General features: G+C 42.2%; 1 pseudogene; it reads left to right on the plus strand.

Moving 5' to 3' along the window:
- Positions 1-1,654: 1,654 nt before the first annotated feature.
- Positions 1,655-2,742, plus strand: LOC109390594 (60S ribosomal protein L37a-like; annotated as a pseudogene).
- The last annotated feature ends 9,156 nt before the right edge of the window (positions 2,743-11,898 follow it).

The following is an 11,898-nucleotide window of genomic DNA, read 5'->3' on the forward strand; positions in this document are numbered from 1 at the left end:
ACTTGGGCCAGTGAAGCAATGTCCTCCACAACTAGACTGAAGAACAAAACGACAGCAACTTGTCTGTTCCCCTTCCCCCAATTCCCCAGCACCCAATTCCCCAATAAAAATCTTTTAAAAAAAAACTGCCTTTGTTGGGTCATGCTGCAGACCTTCCTAAGGTCTCTCAAAGGTTTGCAGAACCCAAATAAGCAGCATGTGGCTTGAGCATGTCTTGTACCTCTGGCTGAGCAGCCCTAAGCCCAGCACTAGCAGCAGCCTGCCTTGGTTCATGATTTGGCCTCCTGAGGCACTTCCAAACATGGCACAGGTGGCAGCCATCTGCAGATTTCTTTGTGGCTCCTGCTGGGTGGCCCCAGGTGGGGCACAGGCTGCAGCTGAACTTGACCTGCAGCAGATCCCCTCCCAGGTGGTCCTGGAGCTGGTGCCCCAGTTGCCAGCTTAAAAACAAGCTGGAGCATCACCCAGCTGTCTCCAAAAATGACACACCCAAGAGGTGGCTTGGACAAGCACCAGACCCCTGCTGAGGCAGATCCTGCTCTGTAGGGTCAGCCCCTGCACCACAACTCCTCCACTGTAGTCGGCCAGTCCTCACAACCAATGAGCCCTAGGGTCAATCTCTCCCATTGGTGTGCAAATAGCAACCAAGTCTCAACTATAAGACGAGGGCACACACAACACACACAAGGGACACACCTGGAGTGCATGGTTCAGATGACCAGAAAGACTGCGCCACTGAACCCCCCAGCACACCTACTACATAAGACCACTCTACTAAGACCGGAAGACATAGCAGCCCTACCTAACACATAGAAACAAACATAGGGAGGTAGCCAAAATGGGGAGACAAAGAAACATGTCCCAAATAAAAGAAGAGAATAAAGCTCCAGAAAAAGAACTAAACAAAATGGAGACAAGCAATCTACCAGACACAGAGCTCCAAACACAGGCTACAAGGATGCTCAGTGATCTCAAGAAGCACTTCAACAAAGAGATAGGAAACATAAAAATGGAAGTAGAAAACATGAAACAGAACCAGTCAGAAATAAAGAACACAATCACGGGGGACAGCCAGGTGGCGCAGTTAGTTAAGAGCGCGAGCTCTGAGCAACAGGGTTGCCGGTTCGAGTCCCACATGGGCCAGCGATCTGAGCCTAAGCTGAGCTGCCACTGAGCTGCCAACAGGTGGCCTGAAGGCTCAGCTGGTGAGAGCACGTGCTCTTAACAACAAGGTTCCCAGTTTGACTACCACATGGAATGGTGGGCTATGACACCCCACACACACACACAACTAGATTGAAAGTGGCAACTGTACTTGGAGCTGAGCTTGCGCCCTCCACAACTAAGATTGAAGGACAACAACTTGACTTGGAGCTGATGGGTCCTGGAAAAACAATGTTCCCCTTCCCCAATTCCCCAACACTGTTTTCTTCCCCAATTCCCCAATTCCCCAGTAAAATCTTTAAAAACAAAAAACTTCCCTTATTAAAAAAAAAAGAATACAATAACGGAAATGAAGACTACATTGCAGGGAATCAACAATAGTTTAGAATGATGAAACAGAGGATTGAACCAGTGATGTAGAAAATAAGGTAGCAGAAAACACCCAAACAGAACGGCAAAAAGAAAAAAGAATCCAAACAATTGAGGACAGTTTAAGGGGCCTCTGGGAAAATATCAAGCATACCAACATTTGCATCATAGGGGTACCAGAAGGAGCATAGAGAGAACAAGGAATCCAAAACCTAATTGAAGAAATAATGACAGAAAACTTTCCTAACTGGTGAAGGAAATAGATATAACAAGCATAGAGAGTCCCAAACAAGATAAACCCAAAGAGCTTTCTGGGTTCTGGCCTGGTCTGCAGTGGCATGGCTAAATGCACAAAGAAGGTTGAAATAATTGGCAAATATGGGACCCATTATGGTGCCTCCCTCAGGAAAATGGTGAGGTAAATTGAAATTGGCCAGCACATCAAGTATACTCGCTCCTTCTGTGGCAAAACCAAGATGAAAAGACAAGCTGTGGAGACCTGTCACTGTGGTTCTTTCCATGAAAACAGTAGCTGGTAATACCTGGACCTACGACACCACTTCTATCATCACAGTAAAATCTGCCATCAGAAGACTGAAGGAATTGAAAGACCAGTGGAAGCTCCACAATTGAAACATTGCAAGCCTATAATAAATGGGTTAATTTATGTAACAAAATTACTTTGATTTCTTAATTTTATTAATTAAATGTTCTGATTTGCATTGCATTGATATTGCTTTCTCAAAAAAGACTTGGAAATTAAAATCCTTCTAATTTTTCAGTAGCCAAATTATATACGACATAAGAATGTAAGCTTTACAGATTAGGTATGTATCTTACTTTTTTATGTTGTTTTTTTTGTTTGGGTTTTTTTTTTTTTGCTAGTTCAACTTCTTTGAGATATATTGGCTCAAATTGTGGAAACTTGTTTGTAAATCAGTTAATATTTTTTAATGTTTCTAAAGGTAGAATGACATATGCTCATTCTTAATTTTTCGTGTTATGTTTGACCATTGTATCAGCATTTTCAGAAATCAGTGTGAAACAATTAGAATCTCAGAACAAATTATGCAAATATCTACACTCTTCATTTTTCAGTTTGTACACAAGGATTTGAAAGATTGAATTATTCAAGTTGCTATAGATGGTCACACTAATAAAAGAAGTTCCTTCGAGGTAAAATTTTAAAATGAACCCAAAGAGGTCAACTACCAAGATACATCATAATTAAAATGCCAAAGGTTAAAGACAAAGAGAATCTTAAAAGCAGCAAGAGAAAAGCAGTTAGTTGCCTACAAGGGAGCCCCCATAAGACTATCAGCTGATTTCTCAACGGAAACTTTGCAGGCCAGAAGGGATTGGCACAAAATATTCAAAGTGATAAAAAGTAAGGACCTATAACCAAGATTACTCTACCCAGTAAGGCTATCATTTAGAATCAAAGGACAGATGAAGAACTTTCCAGACAAAAAAAAGTTAAAGAAGTTCATCACCACCAAACCAGTATTATAAGGAAATCTTAGAGGGACTTCTTTAAGACAAAAAACAAAAATAAAAAATATGAATAATTAAATGGCGATAACTACATACCTATGAATAATTACTTTTAATGCAAGTGGATTAAATGCTCCAATCAAAAGACGGGGGGCATAATGGATAAGAAAACAAAACCCTTACATATGCTGTCTACAAGAGATGTACTTCAGATCAAAAGAACACACAGAAAGTAAGGGGATGGAAAAAGATATTCCACAAAAATGGAAACAAACAAACAAACAAAAAGCTGGGGTAGCAATATTTATACCATACAAAATAGACTTTAAAACAAAGACTATAACAAGAGACAAAGAAGGACCTAGTAATCCCACTTCTGGGTATTTATCTGAACAAACCCAAAATGCTACTTCGAGTGGACACGTGCATTTATATGTTCATTGCAGCATTATTTACAATAGCCAAGATATGAAGGCAACCTGGGTGTCCCTGAATGGATGGATAAAGAAGAGGTGATACACACATAAAATGGAATATTATTCAGCCATAAGAAAAGTAAATCTTGCCATCTGCAACAACATGGATGGACCTAGAGGGTACTGTGCTGAGTGTAAGTCAGACAGCATAAGACAAATGTTCTATGATTTCACTTATAAGTGGAATCTAAAGAACAAAATAAACAAACAAATGAAATAGACACAAACTCATAGATACAGAGAACATTTTGATAGTTGCCAGATGGGAGGGGTGTTCAAGTGAGTGAAAAGGGGAAGGGATTAAGAAATACAAATTAGTTATTACACAGCAGTCATGGGGATATAAGGTACAGCATAAGGAATATAGTCAATAATATTGTAATAACTATTTATGGTATCAGAAGGGTACTAGATCAATTGGGGTGATAGAGGGAGGAGAGTAGGGGGCAGGGTGAAACAGGTGAAGGGATTAAGATATACAAATTGATAGTTACAAAATAGTCATGGGGATGTAAAGTATAGGGAATATAATCAATATTATAATCAATAATATGGCACAATAATATGGTGCCAGGTGGTACTAGTTAGGGGGATCACTTCCTAAATTATAATAATGTCTAACCACTATGTTATACACTTGACATAATATAAAATAATATTGAATGTAAACTCTAATTGAAAATTTTAAAAGAGGGGAAGATCAATAATATTGTGATAGCATGGTAGTGTCTGATGGTTGCTGGACTTATGGTGATCACTTCTTTAGCATAGGGAATCAATAATGTGGTAATAACTCCGTATAGTGTTAGGTAGGTACTGTTGAATAACTATGATGTGCACCTGAAACTAATATATTGTATGTTATCTATATTTCAATAAAAATCTTTAAAAAAAAGAAGTGAGGAAGGGAGAGGAGAGAGGGATGGGGGATTGACTAGGAGCAGGAGCTCAGCCTTGTCAGAAAGTGAAGACATGGGATGAAACGAGTGAATCGTGAATCTAGTCTGACAAATATGGACACTGACAGAGAATGAGGGAGGTGGCCAGACGGTCATGGGAAGAGATGGAAAATGTAGGGATGGGGTGTTGAGCTGCTGCCAGGCCATGGTTACTGATTATGTGCATGTCCTATGACTTTGGGATCCCTTGGGGTAGCCTTGGCTGAATATTCACTGTTTTCCAAGATTTTCCATATATGCTTTTAGGCCCTCCAAAGCCTTAAGTTCCCACACCAGGCCAGCCCTCTGAACCTGAGAGTGGCCCCAGCCTTGGACGGTATACTTTATGCCATGGCAAGGCTGACAGACTCTACCCCAACTGTTTGGACAGGCCTATTTACCATAGCTGTGCAGGGGGTTTGACTGTTTCAGCAAAGCTTCCAGAGGAACTTGGTTTTCAGCTTCTCCTGAAAATGCTGCACCTGGAGTGGAGTCCCCAAGGTTCCTTCAGCCCCCGCCCCCAGGAAAGTGCCTGGGATCCTACCACAGACTGTCTCCCCAGCTCTCCTTGGGGGCTGCACTCTGTCTACTGCAGGCTTCTGTGTGGTCTTTCATACTCAAGCTTTTTGCTCTCAGACATGGGTTACTTTTGGTGTGGTCTTACTGGGCTGCCTTTCACATGCAAAATAAATTTTCGGCTTGCACCCACTGATCCCAGATGTGGTAACTTACAGAGGCTCTCTAAGTTCAAAATCTGCCCTGGAAAAGGTAGGGAGTTAAGGGGAGAGGGTGGCTTAAGACATGCATAAGTAGGAGCAAGGTGAGAAGGCAGTTGCTTCAGGGTGTGTCAAGCCCTGCATCAGATTTCACCTACAAACTCCATATTCCGGTGGGAAGCTACAAGGGCACAGATAACTGCATATGGGCCTGAGTCTGACACATTCTTCTTTGGCTGAGAAGCCTTTGGAGAGAGATTTTCCTGGTGACTCCACTCTGGTGTTACTCTCAAGACGCACACTACATGGCAGCAGAGAATAGATTTCTGGTGAACTCCACTCTGGTATTACACCGAAGATGCACACTAGATTGCAGAAAAGAAGAATGATTGCTAGTGACCAACACTCAGGTGTTATTCTAAAGATGCAAACTAGATGGCAGCAGAGAGTAGCTTGTCCTGGTAACCTGGACTCTAGTATTATACTCAAGATGCACACTAGATAGCAGCAGAGAATAGCTTTTCTTGCAGACTGCCACTCTGGTTTTATTTCCAAGATGCATATAAGATGACAGTTGAGAAGAGCACTCCCTGATGACCTGCACTCAGGTACTATTCCCAAATTGCACACAGAAGGGAGAAGAAAATAATATTTCCTGGTGATCTCCATTCTGTTATTACTCCAAAATGCACAATAGATAGCAGAATAGCTTTTCCTGGTGATTCCTGGTGTTGTTTCCAAGAAGCACACTAGATGGCAACAGAGAATAGATTTTATTGGTGACTACAACTCCAGTGTTATTCTGAAGACACACACTAGGGGGCAGCAAAGAAGTGTTTCCTAGTGCCTGCACTCAGGTGATCATCCAAAGATGCACACTTTACGAGAGCAAAGCATAATTGTTCTGCTGACCACCATTCTGGTGTTATACTCCAGATACACAAGGTGGCAGCACAGAATAACTTCTCTAGCTGAGTCAATCCTGGGGTTATTCCCAAGATGCACACAAGAAGGCAGCAAAGAATAGTTTTTCCAGGTGGACCTGCACACAGGTATTAGTATCTACTGGAACACAAGATGGCAGTAGAAAGAGTGCTTCTTGGTAAACTGTTCTCAGTTGTTATTCTCAAGATGCATACCAGATAAGAGCAGAAAAAACTTTTCCACGTAATCTCAACTCCAGTGTTATACCCAAGATGCTCACTACATGGGATCAGAGAAACCCATTTCCTGGTGGCTTCCCTCACGTTATTCCCAAGATACAAACTATATGGCAACAGAGGTTGTTTTTCCTGGTAACCTGCACTTAGGTATTTTTCCTAAGATGCACACTAGATGACAGCAGAGTAAATATCTACTTTGTGACTTCCACTCCATTGTTATTCCTAAAATGCACAACATAGCAGCACAAAATAGCATTTCCTGCTGACCTCCACTGAGGTGTTAGTCTCAACACACACACTACATGGCAGCAGTGTTTCCTGGTGACCTGCACTCAGGTGTTATTCCCTAGATACCTACTAGATGACAGCAGAGAATAACCTTTCCTGGTGACCTCCACTCTAGTGTAATGCCAAACAAGAACACAAGATAGCAGCAGAGAATACCTTTTTCTTGGTGAACTCCTCATGTTATTCCTGAGATGCGCACTACATGGCAACAAAGAATGTTTTCTAGTGACCTTCCCTGAGGGGTTATTCCAAAAATGCACACTGAATGACAGCAGAGACTATTTTGCTGGTAACCTCCACTCTGCTGTTTTCCCAAGATGCACACTAGATGGCAGCAAAGAAGAGTATTTCCTGGTAACATCCATTCTGGTATTATTCCCAAGCTGCACAAGAGATGGCATCAGAGACTAGCTTTTCCTTCTGGCCTCCACTCAGGTGTTATTCTCATGATGCACACTAGGTTTTAGCAAAAAAGAGTGTTTACTGGTGACCTGCCCTCAGGAGTTATTCCCAAGATGTCCACTAGATAATAGCAGGCAATAAACTTTCCTGGTGAACTCCTCTGCTGTTATTCTCAATGTACTCACTAAATGGCAGTGGAGAAGTGTCAGGGTGACCTGCACCCAAGATTCACACTAGATGACAGCAGAGAATAGCATTTCCTGGTGACTTTCACTCAGGTGCAATTCCCAAGGTGCACACTAGATTACCTCAGAGAGTAACTTTTCCTGCTGACCATTTTGCTGTTCTCAATATGCACACCAGATGGCAGGGGCAAAGAATGTTTTCTGATCACTTGCCCTCAGGTGTTATTCCCAATGCTCACATTAAATGGCAGCAAAGAATATCTTTTCCTGGTGATCGGCACACAAGTGTTATTCCCAAGATGCCCACAGATGATAGCAGGCAAGAATCTTTCCTGGTGAACTCCTTTCTGCTTTTATTCCCTATATGCACAGTAAACGGCAGCAGAGAAGAATGTCTCCTGGTGACCTACATTCAGGGGTTGTTTCCAAGAATCAGACTAGAAAGCAACAGAGAACAACTTTTTCTAATGACCGGCTCTCTGGTGTTACTCCCAAGATTGGCATGAGAGATCACCAGAAAATGCCTTTTCCTTGAAAGTTTCACTTTGGTGTAATTCCCAAAATGCACACTAGATGGCAGAGAGAACAACTTTTTCTTATAACATTCACATGAGTATTGTGCCAAAGATGCATACAAGACGATTTGAATCACGTTTCTAGTGACCTCCACTCTTGTGTAATTCCTCAAACATACTAGATAGTAACTAGAGTAATTTATATTTGGTGATCTGCATTCAGGTGTTATTTCCAACATGCACCCTAGATGACTGCAGATAATATTCCTAGTAATCTCCATTCTGGTATTATTCCCAAGATACCCACTAGTTGACAGCAGTGAAGAACTTTTCTTGGTGACTTCCACTCAGATGTTATTCCCAAGATGTACACTAGAGGGCAGCAGAGAAGACCTCTTCCTGATCACCTTTACTCAGGTGTAATTCCCAAGACACACACTAGATAGCACAAAAAATTAGCTTTTCCTGGTGACATTCACTTAGGTGACTTTACTAGATGACTGCAGAGAATAACTTTTCCTGGTGACCACCACTCGTGTTATTCTCTATATGCACACTACAGGGTAGCAGAGTAGTGTTTCCTAGTGACCTGCACTCAGGTGTTATTTCCAAGACTCACACTAAAAGGCAGCTAACAACTTCTGCTGAGCTCTACTCTGGTCTTGTTCCCAAAGTGAACACTAGATAATAGCAGAAAAGTGCATTTCCTGGTGACCCACCTCATGTGTTATTCTCAAGATATACCCTAGATGGAAGCAGAGAATGTTTTTCTTGGTGACTTCCACTCAAGTGTTTTTCTCAAGATTTACACTTGATGGCAGCAAAGAAAAGTGTATCCTGGGGCTCTCCACTCTGGTATTATTTCCAAGATTCATACTACACAGCTACAGAGAGGACAGCTTTCTCTGGTGACCTCCATTCTGTTGTTATTCTTCAGATGGCCACTAGATATCATTAGAGAGTAACTTTTCCTGGTGACTTCCACCCTAGTGTAATTTCCAAAATGCACGCTAGGTGGCATCAGCAAATGTTTTTTGGTAACTTTCAATCTGATGTTATCCCAAGATGCACACTAGACAGCAGCAGAGAATAGCTTTTCCTGGTTATGTCAATTCTGATAGTATTCCCAAGAAATATACTAGATTTCAGCAAAGAGGTTTTCTTGGTGACTTCCACTCAGGTGTTATTCTCAAGATGCTCACTAGATGGCAGCAAAGAAGAGGGTTTTCTGGAGACCGCCACTCAGGTGTTTTTCCCATGATGCATACTAGGTAACAGAAAAGAGTTTTTCCTGGTGAGCTGCACTCACATATTATAGTCAAAATTCACACTAGATGACAGCAGAGAATAACCTTTCATGGTGACCTCCTTTCTGGTGTTATTTGTAAGTCACTTACTAGATGGCAGTAGAGAAGAGTGTTTCTTGGTGACTTTCACTCTGGTGTTATTTTCAAAATGCACACTAGATGACAGCAGAGAAGAGGTTCCTGATGGCTTGCACTCAGGTGTTATTCCCAAATTGTACATTATATGTGATATTTTTTTATAGTGACCTACACTCTGGTGTTATTACTAAGATGCACACTTGATGAGTGAAGAAAATACTCTCTGCTCTTCTCCACAGATTTTATCCTCATAACACCCACTAGATGGCAGCAAAGAATAGTTTTTCTTGGTTATGTGCACACCAGAGGACAACAGAAAAGAGCATTACCAGGTGACCTCCTCTTAGATATTATTCCCAAAATGCACACTAGATGGCAGCAGAGGATGTTTTCTAACTCTGCATTAAACTAACAATCCAGACTCTCGGTACTAAGCTAGCTTTGAGAGCAATCCTGTTTTAGGCCCTTTACATGCCTCATCTCACCTACTGCTCCCATTTTCCAGATAAGGCAGAGACAATTATGTCCATTTCACAGGTATTTAAACGGAAGACTGATTTAAATGGAAGACTGATTCTAACAGTTCTGAATCCAGAACCAAGGCCTAAATGGGCCAAGATGGGCCAGTAGAGCTTGCACACATAGGATCCTGGACAGAGTTGCAGCTTTGGCTTGTATCTTGGTCATTCTATTTAAAGAAAATCTGCACATAGCCTAATGGTCCAGCTTGTCATTCACTCACACAGGCTGGTTTTGGGGTGGGACTTGGGCAGGCAGCTGGGGATGAGGACAGGTGGGGAGGGAGCAGGTGGCCTGGCCCTCCACAGGAGTACAACCAGCACCAGATCCCTTTGACGACTCCCCCACTTTGATGCCCTGTCTGTCCTCTGGCCTTTTAAAATCTGTTCTTCAGTCCAGAGCACAGATCTGCTTCTGCTCATGTTTCCTTTCTCTGAGGTCACAATGGACAAGAGCTTCCTGGCTGCTCAGAATGGAGTCTGGGGTGACAGTTTCCTTATGGGAGATTGCCTGAGCCCCAGACAGGCACAGAGCTGACATCTGTCCCCTCCACCTACTAGCTCTGTGACTTCAGACAAAGAAATGGAAACTCAGTCTCTTAGCCTGTCAGATAGGAATAACCACTTCCTCTCAGGGTGGCTGTGAGGGGTCAGTGAGGTGATGCAGGTCAGCTCCTGCCCAACACGTGATCAGCACTCACTCTCCCTCTTCCCTTCTTGGTCTTTTCTCTACCCTCTATGGGCCAGATAAATGAAGAATTTATCAAATAGTCAGCAGAATGAGCTCTCCTATTGGTGTCGAAATAGCTAAACTCCCCCTAAGTACTAACTCCGGCATCTGTGCCAGCTTTATCCTCAGGATAGTTTTGGGCTGTCGGAAAAGTCATGACTTATTTTTTCTGTTTTTCATTGCAAAAATGCGTCATGACTTTTCCGACAACCCAATATTAACCACAGCTCATCTCTGGTCTTTACATCCCTGTTCCTCTCCAAACTCATGGTCCCCACCTCAGCTCAGGCCAGCTGCACTTCTCACCAGTCTTCTCACTGGTCTCCCTGCTTCCCATCCCTCTCTCGTCCAGTTCAACCTCCAGTGACCAGCTTGATCTTTCTAAATTAGGGATCTAATCCTGTCACTTCCTGTGCATAGAACTATCAACGGCTTCCCATCCCCCACCCAGGCTACAGAATAAAGTCTCTTTCATCAGCAGTGTTGAGAATCTTTATCAGGCCTGCTTCTTACCTAGTCTCATTTCATATCATACCACCCCAATTCAGTCAACGGGTACCCCAGCTGTCAGCATTAACCTCTCTGGTTGTATGGTCAGTGAGGGCTTAGCAGATAGAGGTGTTGCAATGAAACTGAGCCTGAATGCAGGAACCTGAATAAAATATAGACTTTAGTGAGTAAAACTAATCCATCAATATTTGTTCATTATGTTTTGCAGAAAAATAGAAAAGGAGAAATTAAAGTAAAATAAGAGAAACCTATTGCATCAGAATGGAAACCCATAGGAAATGAGTGATCTAGTATAATTAAAGATTAAAAAAATGGACCCTAAAATAAAGAAAATACAGACCAATTAGTCATCCAGGATCTCTTCATCCTGCTGGTTCTCCTCTTATTGTTCTGGGTTTCCTCTCCCAGGACAGAAAAGAAATAGGGAAGGAGCTGTTCGCAGCTCCCAGAAGATCTGACACCACCCAGTGTCCTCATGTCCCCCAGCAGTGCCACACCCATTGTTTCAGAGGAAGTCTCAGGGATTACTGACTCATGTGTCAGTTACAACTCTTTCAATTGCAAAGAACTGGACATACTTACTGAAGTAAAATAAATAATTTATAAATGACCTTGCTTCCTGGCAACTGTAAACTCATAAAAATTCTCTACAGGTTTAGATGTTTCTAATGTCCACAAACCCATGGAAAGACATGGATGAATCTTACATATATAATGATATCAGGTATGAAAAGGCCACACAAAGTAAGACCTCATTTATATGACATTCTGGAAAAGGCAAAACTAGAGAAACGGTAAATCATGGGGTGGGGGGTTGGAATGTTCCACAGGATAGTTTAGTGACAAATATCTGCCACTATGCATTTATAAAAACTCAAGATTGTTATAGCCCAAAAAACCAATCATAATCTATTTAAGTTATTTAGGATGTGGGTACCGTATTTGCCGGCGTATAAGATGATTTTTTGGCCCTGAAAAATATGCCTCCAAGTGGGGGGTCGTCTTATACGCCAGGTACACTTCAGATAGACTGCCCATAGTGCTT

The sequence above is a fragment of the Hipposideros armiger genome, unplaced genomic scaffold (assembly GCF_001890085.2).
Source record: "Hipposideros armiger isolate ML-2016 unplaced genomic scaffold, ASM189008v1 scaffold_275, whole genome shotgun sequence".
NCBI classification, from domain to species: domain Eukaryota; kingdom Metazoa; phylum Chordata; class Mammalia; order Chiroptera; family Hipposideridae; genus Hipposideros; species Hipposideros armiger.